The sequence below is a fragment of the Corvus hawaiiensis genome, chromosome 2 (genome assembly GCF_020740725.1).
Source record: "Corvus hawaiiensis isolate bCorHaw1 chromosome 2, bCorHaw1.pri.cur, whole genome shotgun sequence".
Lineage (NCBI taxonomy): Eukaryota > Metazoa > Chordata > Aves > Passeriformes > Corvidae > Corvus > Corvus hawaiiensis.
Window position 1 is genome coordinate 109,262,086 of NC_063214.1, and position 18,469 is coordinate 109,280,554.

The 18,469-nt window shown below is 41.2% G+C and overlaps 1 protein-coding gene across 3 annotated transcripts in view; it reads right to left on the reverse strand.

The window, feature by feature from the left end:
* Positions 1-18,469, reverse strand: part of LOC125317800 — a 205,347-nt gene that overhangs the window by 67,281 nt on the left and 119,597 nt on the right. For 2 of the 3 annotated variants that reach the window (XR_007200184.1, XR_007200186.1), the window contains 3 exons: positions 12,861-12,962; positions 6,850-7,207; positions 5,095-5,287 (listed from right to left, as the gene is read on the reverse strand). The exons of the other annotated variant lie outside the window; for it this stretch is intronic. The gene's annotated coding sequence lies outside the window, so the exon portion shown is untranslated. The remainder of the gene's footprint in view (positions 1-5,094; positions 5,288-6,849; positions 7,208-12,860; positions 12,963-18,469) is intronic. 3 annotated transcript variants of the gene reach the window in all.

Here is an 18,469-nt window from a genome sequence, read left to right on the forward strand (position 1 = left end):
TGGTAGGAAGGAGTCAAGGAGAGGCTGAGGAAGTTGCAGAAGGGTTAGGGTCAGGCAGGTGAGGAAAGGAAAATGCTCTCTGATGCCTACACACCTGCAATATGCACCACTGCTCACTTACAGGGTCTGTTTCATTTTAAATCTTTGTTGTATGATTAACCTAAGGGTTTAATAAATTAAAATGTAGTTAGAAAAAATAGAAATAAAAGAATCCTAAAAGAGGTTTCCCTCCATAAAGACTAGGATAGAAATGAGGAAAGATAACAGACAGCTGCTGCTCTCTGTGACTTCCTGCCCCACTCTCCACCTCAGCAGTTACAATTTTATGTCACATCAAAGATTCATAGAATATGGATCTAGATGCAAGAAAATGCTACCTAGATTTTAGAGAGACTATATTCTTCATATTAAGAGGTTTTAGTGTCTGTGGTTTTTCACTGTTTCATATCCTTTACAAAAGGAAAGGAGGAAACCTCACAATACTTCCTTGAATAAAAACCTTTATTTTGATGTTTTCTGTTCTGTAGACAAACTCACATAATGAAAGAATATGCAACATAAATAAATCCCCCAGTTTAACTTAAAACATGGTGGATAAATCCACAGAAAGCCCTATACAGTATTGATATACTTCTATTCAACTTTTAGAAATGTGTTTCCATGTGTCTAGGATAAACCAGAAAAATAGACAAAAGACTCAGCATGACTATAAATGTTTTTAAAAAAAGAAAAAAAAGTAAAAAACCACCAAATACATTAAGTGTGGGAACTGAAATGAACGAATTAGTATTCCTGAAATTAATTTTTCACATTCATAGTAGTGCAGAAAAACTAAATTTAAGGCAATGTGATAGAGGACATGTCATTTACATACCTCCTTCTAGAGCAGGGAGTAGTGCTGACAAGTACACATGACATAAGAGAAAAGAAAATGTTGTAACGCTCATTCAGCAAGACCCCAGGAAGATCCACACAGAAAAATGATTCTTTCTCTGAATTGTCTAGTGCAGCCTTTGAATTTTCAGTAGTCTTATTTCATTTTAACCTGTGTTAATCAAGAAAACCCAACTCACTGCCTGTTTTAGAGACCCCAGAGGCACACTCTGATCTGTGATGGTGAAGCCTTGCTACCAGGCGGCAGGAAGCAGAGGTAGGGCAGCAGCACAGCCTCTGCACCAAGGGCATGCACAGAGCAGAGTCAGTGCATCCACAACAATTCACAGCGATGTGGGTTTGAATTAAGAGCCACCACGTAAAAAAGTAGCCTGAAAAATGTGGTCCACAACACACACACTCACTGCTTACACTCGGATGAGTCTGAATATACACCACAAACATTTGCCAAGTGTCTAGACAAGCATTTCTGGTGGTATTAGCTGAGTAAATTTGCAGTGAGTTCGCACAAGCTACAACAGAGCTGTGAACATCAGCCTAGAGAAGGCCAAAAGAGGTAACAGATTAATCACATGGGATCAATTCCCATCTTTAGAGTAACACAGTGGGTCAGGCACATCCACACAAGAAAATGGTTTAAAAACAGAAGAAACGAAAAGATGATAAGATGTCTGTACACAATACCATGCAAACCAATACGTTAGGATAATGGCAAGCTCAAGTTCTACTTGCTTCAGTTTCCCATTCCTCACTGAATTAAGTAGCTAGAAGGGATGGATGATACCATGTGGAAGAAATAGGCAAATTAAAAGGATAAAATGGGGAAAGCCAGAAGGAGAAGAGAGATGACCAAGAGAAGGTAGAACAATTTTTGTCAATTCACTGTCCTTGCTATATTCTGCTGTATTTTTAAAAGATAATTTTTCCCTTTAGAAATACTCATCATTGGCCACGTGCCTGGATGAGTCAAAAAGAAGACACATGGGCACTCAACAGACAGGGAGATTTAATATATTGCCATTGTTCTCTGGAATTTATTTCAGATAATGAATGTTCTAGAACAGAATTCTTTTCCTTTGGTCCAAATATTACAGAAAATATTTAGCTTAAATCAGTCTGCTAATGTATTCTCATAACCGTGTATCTTTGACAGTAATGTTAGCAGCTAAAAATCCACAAAATAAACAATATAGAGAAAACTAGGTCATCAGTCATACTATGGAATGAAAAATGCAATCAGAGCTACTTTTAATAAATGCTCACACAGCATTTCTGCACTTCTGGGTTTCTTATACAGAAGCTTTGACATCGCTAAGTATTCGATGTTGAATTTTTATTTCCAAAAGAAGTTATAAATTAAGCAGCCTATTGTGCTTAGAGTAAGGTTATGATCACTGTACTATATGTCAAGTCATTCTTTCAGACTTTGTGCTAAAAATACAACTTTGTGAAAATCCCTGCTACTGCTAACAACCCTGTGAAGTTCTTTGAAGTGCAGTGTGGCTGTCAAATATGTCAGTTGCTGAGGGAGCCTCTCATGGTGCTGAAGAATGAAATATTTGATTTGTGAGTCAGGAAAAGTGGAATAGAGACGTGCTGACACAGAATTGAGCGGTTCAATAGCCTGATCACCAGTTCTTGAGCTGGGTAGGCAAATGTCGGATGCCAGAAGTAGATCAAAGCGCCCCAGGTTGCTGTGAGCTCTGTGTGGCACATTTGGAGCCATTAGAGAGTCTGTCCCTACACTGCACTGCAACCACACAGAAGTCTGTGCAGAACAGAGGCCAAAATGCAGGAGGAGGCATTAAGAGAGAAACACAGCGAGACAAGTGTTGGGAAAAGCAATCTGCGCAAACCAAATCAATCGGAGGGACTTGTGGCTTGAGGCATCCTGCAAGACCTTAGGTTGAATGCAGCATCTCTGGCACACCCAGCCACACTTTGCACTTCTGCTGTTTGGGAAGGATGTCCCACAGCCTCTCCCCAGAGATATGGTCTTTATAGGGTGAAAGAACATAGCTCAAATGCTGGTTGTCAGGGCCAGTTCCTACTGTTATGCATTATATGCAACATCCGAACTCTCTGATTACAACCCTGTTATGTTAATCACTGCCCAAAATACTGTGAACCCCCACTCCAAAACCAAAAATACTATTATCACTCATATAGTTTTGATTGTGCTGAGCATTTTTTTCAATATACTAGAAAAGAAAAAAGAATGAGCACATGAAGAACATTTAGTCTTTTTCATTTTTAAATTATAGCTACACCTCCTAACAAGGGACTGCAAAATAAAGTTATGTCAGAGGACTTTGAGTTTGCTTCTTCTTCTGCAACATAATGCAACACATTTTTAGTTTCTCCGTTTCTAAAGTCATAAAAGAAGCTGCTGTCACTCTGCTGACAAAAAACAGATTTCTCTTCTTATTCCCACCCTCAAGATAATTCCAGGTTTTTTCAAGTTGAATCTGAGCTAGTTTAGAAATTGTTATTGTTTTAATGTAATGGTTTGGCTCTTAAAATTTGGACGTATTTATTTGAAGGAAATAAACCAGAACAGTTTTACTTCTCTTTCTAATATCCAAATATTAGAAGTATTGCTCTATGCTTTAGTTCTCCAAGGCTCAAATCTCACTGAAAGAGTTTCTTACATTTTTCCTTTATTTTTTATATTTATATATGAATTTGAATCTGTCTTAGCAAATTCCTCCCAGCTTCTAACAGAAAGTAGCCATAAGTGAAAACTGGCATGTGCTATTCTCCTCAAAATCACTTTGCTGTGTTATTCCACCTGATGTACACGTGTTTGCTACATTATTTTTAGTATAAGTTGTAAATTAAGCAGCTTATTGTGCCTAGAGTAAGGTTATGATCACTGTACTATATGTCAAGTCATTCTTTCAGACTTTGTGCTAAAAATACAACTTTGTGAAAATCCCTGCTACTGCTAACAACTCTGTGAAGTTCTTTGAAGTGCTAAAGATGAAAGATGAAGCACTGAATTTCAAGAAATTGTAAATCCTACCACAATTAATCTGAAAATGCACATGCCAAGCATGTGCCAAGCCATGAACCCATGTGATTAAAGGAGAAAGCATCAATCTTCTTTTAACACTGCCTAGATTTTATATCACAGCCCTAATGCTTTTTAAACCAAATTTTAATATTTGACTATGGAAAGGGTGAGTTTGCTTTGTTTAAAATTAGACGTACACCCAAGGAAAGTTGAGGGAAATTGCTGGCCTGTAGGGTTAGGCAGGAAGAGCATTGGTCACACCCTCAGTAATGCCTGGATGTCTGTGAAAGTCACAAGAAACACTCAAGAGTTTTTAGAAAGAAGAATCTCTGTACGGGTGTGCAGATTAACCTTATACTCTTGCAATGAGTTCCACTATCTTTCAATTTAAATAAATAATAACTTCCAAAGAATGTTAGAAATAATGAAGTAATGATGAAGTGCAAAAAGGGAAAGTAAGCCAAACCTCAGCCTGAGGTGGCTGGCAAGTCATAGAAACATTTTTACATGCTTAAACTAGCAGGAGAGTTGAATAATTGATTGGAAAATTTCAGAGAAAATAAACTTTCATTGGAAGATAAAATTTTGTGCCCAGGGGGTTTCACTCAGAAAGTTCATTTGGTGTTCAAGCACTCCACTCCAGACAATTCATGTCCAGGAGCGGGAGTAACATATCAAGCTACAAGTCCTGACAGCTCATTAACGTGAGCTCTGTATCCCATGAAAACAGCCACCTGGCCCTCCCATCTGAGCAAGCCTTCCCAGAGCAGTGGCACAGCCTAGTGTTCCCAATCCGGGCATGCTTCCCTCACCCCAAGCTGTCTCCCCTTCAGCTGGATCTCAAGAAAACAGATGAGCCCTCACTGCTGAGCTTTTTAAAGGAATCTCACATTCCCATTTAAGACACACCTTATTAGAGATCATTTGGAGCATTTCCTCAAAGAGGAATCTTACTGTGCTTCAGTCCTGTTGCAATTCATCAATGTGGATTTTTTAAACTGGTGTCCACTGTATTTATTTGTTGACTTTTTCAATATTTACACAGGATGTAATGATCCACTGATAGTTCATTAAGTGGTTCATTTATCTTGTTACAAACCAAACTAGGAAATCTCTACGGAATGTGGCCAGCAGGCCAAGGGAGGTGATTCTCCCCCTCTTACTCCATTCCCATGACACCCCACCTCGAGTACTGCATCCAGCTCTGGAACCCCCAACATAAGGATGTGGACCTGTTAGAGAGAGTCCAGAGGAGGCCATGAAGACGATCAGAAGGTTGGGGAACCTCTCCTATGAAGAAAAGCTGAGAGTTGAGGTTGTTCACCCTGAAGAAGGCTCCAGGAGACCTTGCAGAAGTCTTCCAGTACCGGAAGGGGCCTACAGGAAAGGTCAGAGGAACTTTTCACAAGGGCATGCAGTGATAGCATATGCGGGAATGGCTTTAAGATGAAAGACGTTTAGGTTAGAAATTAGCAAGAAATTCTTTATTGTGAAGGTGGTAATGCACTGGAACAAGCTACCCAGAGCAGTGGTGGACGTCCCATCCCTGGAAGTGCTCAAGGCTAGGTTGAACCAGGCAACCTGGACTAGTGGAAGGTGTCCCTGGCCATAGAGGGGTTGGAACCAGATGATCTTTAAAGTCCCCTCCAACCCAAACCATTCAATGATTCTATGATCTACAAACCACAGATCAGTATGCAGAACCAGTGCTTTCAAAATTCCTCTGTTCCATGTATTTCCAAGAGAAAGTCACATTTTTTAAAACCACAAGTGCAATCTAGCCACTGTACCTAGAGCCTGCAGGGCAAGTGGCTATTTGGAGCACAGATCCTGAACCGTCCCTGTGCTAGATTGTCCCTGTGGTTCCCTTTGCCTGGCCCCTCTTCTTGCCACCCTCAGTTCATGGCCAGAACAACCAGGTCTCAGTCCTCCTGAGGGAGACTGAATGATATTGCAACACAAACAAATATTAGCAGCAAGATTCTTGAAACCCTCTGAAAGGGAAACAAAGGAGGTCTCTGTTCCCACCATTAGACCTGTCTGTACTATCACACAGGGAACCTAAGTCACCGTTCCTTGCTTCTTCATCAACATCCAGCTTTTCTGGTATTCATTTTCTGGTATTCAGTCTTTGGCTGGGTTGGGCTAGCAGCCACTCCTCGACGTATTCTAACTAACCCCACTGGAATCAGTCACATTTTTCCAGCTTTACCCAGAGATTACAGACAAGGACTATGCAGAGTGTTGGTCCAAGGCAATGCAGACATTTAAGATTATAGTATTAGATACATTAGGAACTTCAGAGTAATCATGTTCACACACTGCTGAAGGCAATGTATACATTTTACTTTGACTAAAGAGGTGATAAGATTTTTCAGGGAAAAGCTGGAGATTATTAAAATGCTTTGCGATTAATTATTGCATTTCTTTTATAGCTTTTTTTCAACTGGTTTGTAAAGTTGAATGTGACAAAATAGCTTCAGAACACTGTATTGAAATGGAAAAAGAAAATCCATTACCTTTGCAAGGTCCTCCCTTTTCCAGTAATTATTTGTTGAATTCAACAGAAGTTAATTAGAAATTTCAGAACTTTTTTCCAGAAAAAAAAGGATTTGTTTTAGGAAATAAAAAAATTTGCTCTAATTCCAAATTTGTTTAGCAAGGAAATTTCATACTTCCATTTCTTAATGATCAGAGCATATATAACCAATAGTAGCTGCTCTTATGTCAGCTGTCAGGGGAAAAATAATCAAAAAGACCCCATACATATTACTATTTGACCTTTCAAATTTTTATTTCAGGTATTTAAAACTGTATGCCACAGACATGTACATTTTACCCCGTGTAAAGCAGAAATTCTCACCTAGACCCAATTAAGAATTGCATCTGAGTGCACATGGTAATGTTCCCTCAACACCACATCCAACCCCAGCTTGTACCTGGACAGCCTGGGGGTCACTGGGAGGCCAGCAGCAAACTGCAGAGAGCCAGGGGATGGGTGCCTTCGCTATTCCTTGCTCCCACATGCTCAGAGATCACTGACACTTTTGAGGGTCGACATTAACAAGACTTGGCGTCAGAATTATTATTTTCTTCCTCTTCTCCCCGAAATGATTCTGCACTGTGCTCTTATATACACAAACATATGTCCTCATGGCATGGAGTCAGTCTGTGGAGTCCAGGGCACATTCACCCTGGCTTAAGGAGGGAGAGAGAAGTAAAGATCTCAGTTTTGTCATCTTCTGTCACACTGGTGTGTACTTTATTCTGCAAGTGCTTCAGCTGGAGCCAACAAACCTGTATGGACAGAGTAGAGCACTACTCAGGTTAAATAAGATTAAATAAGGGTGGCGGATTCAGGTCAAGCCAAAGGTAAAAATATCAATTTTTTTCAGAAATAAAAAGGTAGATACCATAAAATAGGAAAAGACAATACATATTTGACAAAATTTTGGATGAAGAGACAAGCCTTGTAGACCACTAAGACCTAGCAAAGATTATTGATGCCACAAGCTCCATGTCTGGAAGCTCTCCATCTCAGTGGGAGCACTGAGACAACCAGAACAACCTGCCACAAAATCACTACCTGAGGAAATACCGCCCTCATTGATTTCTTTGATTTAAAAATTATTCCTGTGCTCTAGTCAGCCAGATAATTGTTTTACAAAAAGAATTACTAGTATCAGAACTTCAGCAGCTCTGCAATGTCCCTCGTCAAGCAAACAACTAACTCTTCCACCCACTCAGTACACCTCCACTTGTGAATTGCAATTAGCATTGCAAATGTCTTTCCCTTTTCAGAACCATCGATTGTGCTGTTAAATAGCAGCAGAGAGTTTAAATGCTTAGAAATCTGCTTTAGCTTCCATCCTCTATCTACCTACCAAACTATCTATCAATTACCTATTTATCAATCTATCAATCAAAAAAAAAAATCCAATCCTATACAGATACTACCATCACACAACCATTGTACAACCTTCTAGTTATGGGCAGTATATATTATACTATAGTATTCCCACTCACATTTCAAAAGCTTTATTTAATGTGGTCTAAATTTCTTCCCACCCTTTAGGGGAAATATTCCCATTGTACACCTCCCCTGAGCATACCCTATATCAAAATTTTATGGCTAGTTAAAAGAAACTGTGAGTCTCTTTGTTTTTTCTGCTTAATACCTCACTTTATTTAAACCTGGATATATAGATATGTATGGATGTGTTGGATATAAGGAGGCAGAAAGAGAGTGAGATATTATAGTTGCTCTTACACGCAGACATTGCTTTTAAGGGTGAACAGAAAACTGTATTATGACTGACAGTTCAGAAAATTGCAATGGTGGGCAGTGAGCAAAACACCACATTGGTATGAATATTCTTAATACGCCTTGCAAAACCCTGGTATAAACCCAGCAATTTACCACACACTGCAAGATGATTACAAACATCGTCTATAAACCTGAGCTGGCCTACGGGTGGAGCTGAGAGATGAAGCAGCAAGACTAAGAAATATTAGGGCTCTGAGGAAGAGATTGAGCTGGACCCTCACTCTGCCACACTTACATCCCACATCACAACCTCCTCAATTAAGAAAAAGAAGGTGAAGTAGTAAATACCTGAAAAAAAACCTGAAAAAAATAGGTGACTCCCTTTTGAGAGGAATGGAGGGCCAATATGCTGACTAGACCCACTGTGTCATTGGTTAAAGGTCATGGGAATCAGGAGATACCTGAAAACTGGAAGAAAGCAGAAGTCACCCCAGTCTTCAAAAAGGGCAAGAAGAAGAACTCAGGGAGCTCCCGGCCAGTCAGCCTCAGCTCGGTGCCTGGAACAGTGATGGAGCAGAGAGGAAAGTGGTGGATATTGGTTATCTCAACTTCAGCAGGGTTTTCAACAGTCTCTCACAATATCCTGATAGACAAACTCAGAAAGCGTGGACTGGATGAGTGGACAGTGAGGGGGATTGAGAACTGGCTGAATGACAGATCCCAGAAGGTCACGATCCATGGCACAGGGTCTAGTTGGAGGCCTGTCACTAGTGGTGTCCCTCAAGGTTCAATACTGGGCCCAGTATTGTTTAACATCTTCATCAATGACTTGGAGGAAGGGGCAGAGGCCTCCTCAGCGAGTTCACTGATGGCACAAAGCTGGGAGGAGTGGCCGATACCCCCAAGAGCTGTGCAGCCCTTCAGAAGGGCCTTGACAGGCTGGAGAGATGGGCAGAGGAACGCTCTGAAACTCAGTCAGGGCAAATGCAGGGTCCTGCACCTGGGCAAGAACAACCCCAGGCACCAGCACAGGCTGGGGGCCGACCTGCTGGAAAGCAGCTCTGAGGAGAGGGACCTGCGGCTCCTGGTGGACAGCGAGCTGTCCATGAGCCAGCAGTGCCCTGGGGGCCAGGAACACCAATGAATCCTGGGGTGCATTAGGAACAGCACTGCCAGCAGGTCAGGGAGGGGATCCTGCCCTGCTACTCAGCCCCAATGAGGTGTGTTTGGAGTGCTGTGTCCAGTTCTGGGCTCCTCAGGACAAGAGAGACATGGAGATCCTGGAGTGGGTCCAGTGGAGAGCAACAAAGACAATTAAGGGATTAGAGCACCTCTCTTATGAGTAGAGGCTGAGGGAGCTGGGTCTGTTCAGCCTTGAGAAGAGACAACTGAGAGGGAACCTCATCAGAGTCTATAAGTATTTGAAGGAAGGATGTCAAGAGGAGCCAGGCTCTTCCCAGAGCTGCCGAGCTTAGGACAAAAGGCAACAGGCAGAAACTGATGCACAGGAAGTTCCACCTGAACATGGGGAAGAACTTCCCTGTGCAGTGACCAAGCACTGGCACAGATTGCCCAGAGAGGGGGTGGAGTCTCCCTCACTGGAGATGTTCAAGAACCATCTGGACAGAATCCTGAGCCATGTGCCCTGGGATGCACTTGCTTGAGCAGGGAGGTGGGACCAGATGACAATTCTAACAACTTCTGAGACCGAAGGATGAGCAGGGTATGGAAAACCAACACATCAGAAGGGCTTTGTTTATCTCAGTCACAGGAAAAGCTCCAACAGGGCTTCATTTGCATTTGCACAAACACCAAAGTGTGCTACAGTAAGGTTCTTGTCCTGGGTTGCAGTGTATTCTATCACCATCCCCATCAGCTGTTGAAACCAGGAGGGGCAGTGTTTCCTTGCCTCCTCCCCCCAGACTATCTTTCTGTTAATGGCCCATCATTGTCCTGCCGCCTGACTCAGAGATAACTCCCTCCGGACTATCTTCTGTTAATGAGCCTCATCAACACTTTGCCTCATGACTCATTACCCCATTGTGAGATGCTCCACCCAGAGGGAGGAACCAAGCATCCCATCGTGGATATAATCTGGGACTCTGAACACCAGAGACAACCCTTCCCACTGGATTTCCAGAGGACAGGAGCTGCACAGCCACCATTGGACTTTCTGAGGAAGAGCAGACTCTTTTTCTACAGGATCACTGCTTCAGAGGACTGCAGCCACCATTCTACCAGACTGCTACCACCACCCTGCCTAACAGGGTGTCAGGTTGTACCTTGACTCTGTCAGTTTGAACCAGTGTTTTCTTTTACTTTTTTTCCTTTTCCTTAATTTCCATTAAATTGTTATTCTGACTTGGTGCCTCCCACTGGTTTGTTTTCAAACTAGTACAGTTCTCTAAATTGATTAGCTGGAGGAGGGGAAAGCAGACCTTCCTAGCAAGTTGCTTTGAAGACTCATTTGCATGCAGCGGCATGATGAGATGAGCAATCGCATGAGGTGATCCAGAGCAGGGGCATCCACTCAGCTCCAGAGGACTCCGCCCCGGGAGAGACCACAGAGTTAATCCTCAGCTGCAGCTACCAAGACAGTTTTTCCTGAAGTGCTTGGGGGACAGACTAGTTTTTGACACAAGTTTACCATGCTTAATTTGATGCTTTCATAGAAGCACGTCTATCTCCATAATCAAGAACTTTTCTCTTTGCTTTCCTATTTTGATTTTAAGCTTGTCTAGCCACAGTATTTTGACAAATTTAGAGTACATCAGCATTAGGGATGTAATACATTCAAGTGATGTTGCAGACAAGCCGTATGCAAACTGAGACAAGTCTGGGAATCCATGGGGTCATGGTGAAGTGCTAGGAACAAAGGGAAAAACTTCACGGGGAGGGATTATTCACTGGTTTCTGACACAGAGTTTCAAGCTGAGAGAATCAGCTGCTTTGAAAAAGTCTCACATCATCACGTATGTCCCTTCTAATAAAAACATCAGGTAATCTTATGTTCCAGATGTAAAGTACTCAGATAGCTTGCTTATTGACTGCACAATGGTATTCAATAATTTACAGTGGTAAATTCTTCATTAAAGCTGGTTTCTAGCTGTGTCTCAGAAACTGAATGTTCATTTAAGTGAAAAGTGACCCTGAAACCATTGATACTGAGCAATCTGACCTTATGTGGGAAAGTGTGCAAGTCATCAGACAGATTGCAATAACGTATCTGAGAGGTGAAAGATAAAAGCCCAACTACAGTTGGCTTGGCAAAAAGTGTTCTCACAGGAACATACTGCTCCATCAACACTGCCATTCACAGAAACAGACCGGCTTTAGGCATGGTTTCTAAGATGCAGAGGAGTCTGCAGACCAGACAAAAATCCCTTCTTGAAAACGAGAACTTAAATTATTTGCTGAACTGAGATGGACCAATCAACCCAGGCGAGAAGAGAGTAATTCCCCAGGAAAACTGCCGTGTATACAGCTGGCCTGCATGATGAGAAGGGGAGCTTGAACTTGTGGCTCCTGCCTGCCAACAAACTTTTGTAAGTAACTAGACCAAGACCATTTAGTAACTAGACCATAGAGACTTGTTTTAGTCTCTATGAGTTCAGGAACTCAATGACCATTTTACATATGTATATGAGGGTAAGACCATTCACCAGGCAGGTGGTCCCACACTCTTGCATCTCTAACCTATAATTTTTCATTGGAACTACATTTCACTGCTCTAGTTCCAGCACCTCTAGGTGAGCTACATGCCTCACATTTCAATCAAGGTAATTTCCAGCTACTGATAATTTTTATCCTCCTACTCTTACACTGATTTATAGAAACTGTGATGAAAGATTAGGAAAAAAAATCTGTTAGTGTTAAATGGCTTCTTTTTTTTAATAGTAAGCTGGTTACATTAAACAAAAAAAAATATTAAACTGCCACACTGACATTGAGCAGCAAGCTGAATTAGATTTGCTTATTGAAAAAAAATTCAGCAGAAATGAATTTATATTTCCTTAAATGCTGCATACGTGCAAATATTCTTAATGTTCAGTGAGCAGGCAGTTCAGTAAACCTACAGCATGCTATAAAACCTTAGCAGCATCTGAATGGGAATATCACAGAAAAAGGAAATATGGGTGCAAAATATGCTTGGACAGAAATCACCACTTCTCTGTACAATTACATAGTTTATTACAGCTGATCTTTCACACAATTAGTAAATTAGATCAGGATGTTCTAAGTTCCTTTTTTCAGCAATCTGCAAAATATTAAAAGCAATAAAATAATAAATGCAGACATTTATACTGAAGTGCCTATGGGGCAAGCTGCCATATTTCAGGCTTACTAAGGACTTTATTGCCAAATCCCAAATTATGGGACTCTGACATAAAATGAATCCTTTTAGTGCAGCTGTGTTTATTTTAGTACAGAGTATGCCTACGTTTGTGCTTTAGCTCAGATCATGAACATGCTTTTGAAGGCAGATTGTGCAGTTGCTGCCACTTAGCATGCTTTGATTCATATGATGGAAAGGCCTCAGAGGATACTTTTACAATTAACCAGATTCTTTTCAAATTAAATCAAACTGGATGATGGGGTTGAGGAACACATTTACTGTCCTCCAGCTGCCATGACCATTTTGTCCTTTGGACCAGAACAGAGCTAGTTTGAAGCAAAACTCACCTGAAATGGGAAAAAAATTGCCCTCAGTGAGTCCTCAGCATCAGCTGGATCTCCTCCTATGGCACTGAACTTCTTGCACGTGTAGGTACAGCCTCCAGAGACCTACAGTAAGTACCAACAATTCCTTTCCATCCTTCATAAGGAAACAAAATCTCAGCCTCAGTGTCCTGTGGGTTTCCCAGGCAAGTGCTTTTGAGCCTCTGATGTACAAATGAGATCACAAATTAACAACTACAGAGAAGTTTAACCTAAGATCTTTCCCAAATGGCAATTGACCTAATATTATCCTACAAAAACACCAATGACGTTTCAAATCCTGCTGGTGTATGTCATTAGAACAACATTGCTTATGTCATGTCATATTCATGGGCTTACATGAAAACCCCCAGAAACAAATACCTCCCTTTTGTCTTTATTTTAGACAGTAAGGCCACTGGCTTAGGCACCACAACATTGTGATATGAGAGTGGAAATCCCCATTCTGTTCATGACTTGTACTTGCTGCTGCTTATCAATTCAGCAACATCACCTCCCTGTGTATGTACTTCATGAAAGCTAAGCATGCTGGTCCACACATTTAGCAATTAGGGATTTCCATCTTTAGTTAAGTTATGCACTGTTACTGAAGTGCCTCAGAAGGACAGTCAGTCTCAGTAATACAAAACCTCGTACAACAGATAATGGCGCTACTTCAATGTCAAGTACCTAGACTTGTTGAAATATTTTAAATTTAAATTTGAAATCAAACCATAAAAGTTGTACAGGACATTTTAAGTCAAGTATAAGCTCTGCTTCTGTGACCTTAGACTTATCTATATCATTTGGTGATTTTATTTATTTTGCTTGAGGATAATAAATAACGGGAGTAACAGCTAGTTTCCATGCAGCCACATAATGATTAGTGCTCCCAAGGACAGAGTTCAAGTGAATGTCACCCCTTAACCCTGTATCCCCTCAGGAAGTTTAGTTGTTAACATAGTCTCAAACAAGAGCAAAGTAGTATGTAGCACATACAAATTGCATAGTTATGTAATTATGCAAATGACACTTGCATGAAATATGTCATCCATAAGAGAAAAAATACCACTAAGCCTTGTGGAAAAGAGTTTGCTGCATTTAGAGGAACTAAATTTAGATGCCTAATCTAAACACCAAGGCAGCCATTATCTGATTCTGTTTATAATCTAACCAGGGAATAATTGCAACTCACTCTGCCGAGGAACAACATAATTTTCAAAGTAGTGGGTGGAAGCCAGTGATGCACTGGGAGGGATTAGGAAATACATGAGCTGGATGGCAAAGTCTTTGATTCTGAATGGAAACAGAAGGAGACCCTGGCACATCCGGGTCAGCAGTTTCCTACCAGCCAGGACTTTGAGGACATGCTGTGTAGACCATATTCGAGTCCTTGCCCACACATAGTAGATCCACTTCTGTAGCTTGCCAACAGATGTATTTCACAGGCTTTTCTGGATTTGATACAAGGATAGAACCAATCTTGAGTTTCCTGAGTTCCCATTGCCTACATTTTTATAAGGCTGTGACTGTGTTACTCAGTTTTGGCATCGCAAATGTACAGTTCACTTTGCTTTTACATGTGTGTGGCATAGCAAGCTTTAAGAGGATAACACTGGCATGCTCTAGCAAAGCAACCACACCAATACAATCCTCCAGGGGCGTGTTCCACCTTAATGCCAGGGCCAGCCTAGGAGCTGGTAATGCTAGAAACTGTGTGTAAGAGACATCTTTCACTAGCCAGCAGCACAGGACTGACCCTAGGAAGTTGTAGGAAAATAAGAACCAAATGGTAAAATGGAATGTCTGAACATGGAAGGTCCTCTCAGGAGTTCTTAAGAATAGCAAAGCCGAGGCAGGACTTCTGCCTGCCTGTCATTTAACTTAAATCATAGCTATTCCCTGACAACACAAGATCAATTTGCAATGCTTTGGAGATTCTGTGTGTGTTTGCTTTGCTTGCTTTCTCTTTATTTGGAGAATATAAAAGAGGATAGGAAAAAAGACAAAATTTTCAGAGGAAATCTTGTTCCCAAGGCAGAGAGCGAGCAACTGGAACAAAAAAGCCTTTTCTTGATAAGGAATAGAGTGGAATTACAGAGCCATGAACAAAGCAGCACTATGCAAACCAAACTTAACACAGCCTGATGGGCCAGTCAGGTGTATAAACATGTGGACATCAGAAATCTGCTTACACAGAAACAGAAGTGATGGCACTGAAAAACTTTTCAGAGAACACATTATTGCTGAAAGGCGGGTACAGAGTTTAACCCCGACTGGGAAAACTGCCTGCACTTTTGGTTTTCCAGTGAAGGTGGTAAAGCAGGAGTTATTTCAAGCCTAGACATGTAGACACAGGGAGCAGAAGAAGTTGTTTGTGAGAGGTAGGTGAAATTACCAAAGAACATTAGGACTGGTTGGGAGTTAAGGCTGAAATAAGTAGCTGTGGGGCATCTGAACGATCATATCCCACGAGGAGAATTGGTCATGCTCATCTTACAGAGAAGACTCATATACTGAGGAATGACTTACCTTTTTTTGAAAGTGCAAAATGTAACAGAAGATCCCAAGATGTACATTATCTACAGCAAGAGTGGAAAGCTTAGACCACTTTATCACTATACTACAAAAGAACTTGGTATATTCTGTGTAAAGAGACTTTATGATGAATATTTAACATCTTTTCAAGATGCAGTATCAAAACCACTGGAACTTCTAGAAGAAGAAGAAAAAAGAGAGGTTCATGGAAATGTCTGTTAAACTTGCTAGTTCTGCTAAGTGGATAAAGTGGAAGGAGAGCCTTACTTACACAAAGAAACCACAACAGGGGCAAAGCTAGCTTTCAGTAGTAGGGGAAAAAAAAAGAAGTCTCAGTGGGGGACCAGAAAAAAGGCAAGATAAAAAAGGCAAGAGAAGATTATTTAGGACTCATCCACAGAGCACAAGAAGAAACTAAATTATGAAGACTAGTGCAGCTAAACTCCAAAACTCAACACCTTTTGCTATTCTGAAGCTGAAACTAGAACAACAGGTGCTGCAAATCCTGTCAATCTTTGTAGTGGTTTTGTGAGGTGGGCAGATGGGCCCATTATAAAATCATCAGCTTGTACACAGCATTTCAGTACAGCTCAGTTATGACCAGTGCATCTATTCCCATGTTTCAATTCCCACTTATTTCCTTCTTTGCAGTGAAGAGAGCACAAATGCAGAGACAGAGCAATTAAATTGTCATTCACAAAGGCTGGAATTGAAGCACCTCTTCCCAACAGGGGCATCTATGCCTGCATTCACATTATCACTAGATCCTTCACTGTTTCCTTTTCAGTGGTTTTACAGTTGCCTAATAATTAGATATTCCGTTAACTGCTGAAAAAACTCCAGGAAACATGATATGAAAAAGAAAAAATAAATGAGAAAGTGGTACATCTGTCTGAGGAAATGCAAAGAAAGCCAAACTCCATCTGTCTGCATTCATCTGCCTGGACATCCAATGTAGATTGTCCAAAAGCCACACACTTGCAGAGTAGGTAGAGCTGCACATCAATTTGCACACCAGAGCTGGGCACATTAGCTTGCCACCAAGAGAATGTGCTGATTCAGCCTTTTGGCCAGCCCTGCCTCATGTCCCATTAGCCCTGGCCATAGGAGACTTGCCCAGTCTCGCTGTTCCCAGATGAAATTTATTCCCAAAATCTATCCCAACAAACCACCACAAAATACTATCTTAGTTTCTTAAGCTATAATTAGATATTTCATTCCCCTTGCACTGACCTACTGCTTTTGAGAAAATTTTGCCTTTGTTGCTAGATAGGAATAGTCTTTTCCATATGTAACAAGTTTTCATTAATTGTTTTTACTGGTGTCCTTTCAAAATCACAGGCCCCAGCATATCTCCAACTAACACCTGGTGACAGTTGCTTTAAAATCTGTTTCTGCATGCAAGAGTTGACTGGCGAAAGAGGACAAGATACTGGCATTGCAGCACAAATAAAGGTGGCAGGTCAGGTCCAGAGTGAATGACAACAGCATCCTTCAGGCTAGGTAGGGAAGGGCAGGACAGGGAACACAGGTGCAGTGCAATTGAGGGGCAGATGGGGAATAACTGATAGGAACACATGGAGAGACAACAGATGATCCTGAGGTTTATAAACCCTTCTGTATTTCTTGAGGCTTAGCAGCATTCAGCCAGAAGCAGGAGCTCATTTTATTTAAAAAGGTGCTATCTTAGCATTACAGAAATAGACTGGTCTCTGACTGGAATGACATTAATCAGTCTCACTATCACTGCTATAACAAAACTCCTCTCTGTAGCTACATAGGATATGGCTACAGATACGCAGAATATGGCTCCAGCAGAGCATGGTCAGGGACTACTGCAGCAGATGATTTCCTAACAGCAGTAGAGCCATGTCTGTATTTATCCATCCTGCTGAGCTCTGTGCCCTGCTCCTCAGAAAAGTGGCCTTTGCCATATCCCAACACGACAGATGTATCAAAAGATCTGCTTCTTGGTGACAGCGTTGCACATAATACCAGGTGCAGAACAAGAGATGATATCAAGGAGTTGCTTAGCTATCCTTGCTTGCTCAACATCTGTAAAGTAACAATGATGAAGCTAATTAATTGGAGGCAATTAGTGCAGGTATCTGAAGCAGAAAGAATATTGTACAAAATTAAACAGATTGACTTTGGATGTGGTTGTGTCTTTTTCTACCTTGTCATGATAATTTCTATTGAGTTACACAGTTGACATCATGGGAAGAATTCAGTTTGGTGTGAAGATATTTACGTATAGGCATTCACAGACAAATGCCTAAACTCTATCTTTATTAGCAAATGCTAAGGAGCTCCTTAGGGAGAGCTCACTTAGACACCTGCCTAGAATTCAGATGCCTAAACATAGACAACCCATGCTGTTTGGGTGCTGTGGAGATCCCTGGACCAGTCCCTAGCTTATGCTCCAGGGAGTGCTCCTGGACCCCTCTGATACTGGCCAGTCTTGTGCAGAGATCTGGGGGACCAAGGGGCACCTCAGAGGGCCCTCAGAACTGTGGGCAACTGAGAATTGTCCATAATGGCCTTGCTGAAATTATTTGGACTGTCTTGTGTTCAAGAAATGACTGGACAAGGCATTCAGTGCCATGGTCTAGTTGACACGGTGAGCTTCAGCCAAGGGTTGAACTTGATATCAGAGGCTTTTTCAACCTAATTGATTCTGTGACTCTGTGATCTGCAACAATTTTCTGTATTTGTTTCCATGAATATATAGCAAGGTTTTATGCTTACATAATGTACATAAAAATAATGCTCTTGAAAGTAGATGGTCTCTGTCAGCTGAAGTTTCAGTTACGTAAATAATTTACTGTATCTTCATTAAATCCATGAACTTTTCCTTTGTTTAAAAAAAAAAAAAAAAGCAGCAAACAAAACCAAACATATATCCCAAAGAAATCTGTCTTTGCACACAATTTATTTGTATTTCTGAGTTTTATAAATGAGCTCTCCACGTGTCTCCATTAAGTTTTTAGTTCAGATCAGGAATGCATTTCTGAAGCCAGATCTCCCAGTTTTGCCCAGTTACCATGCCTGCTTTC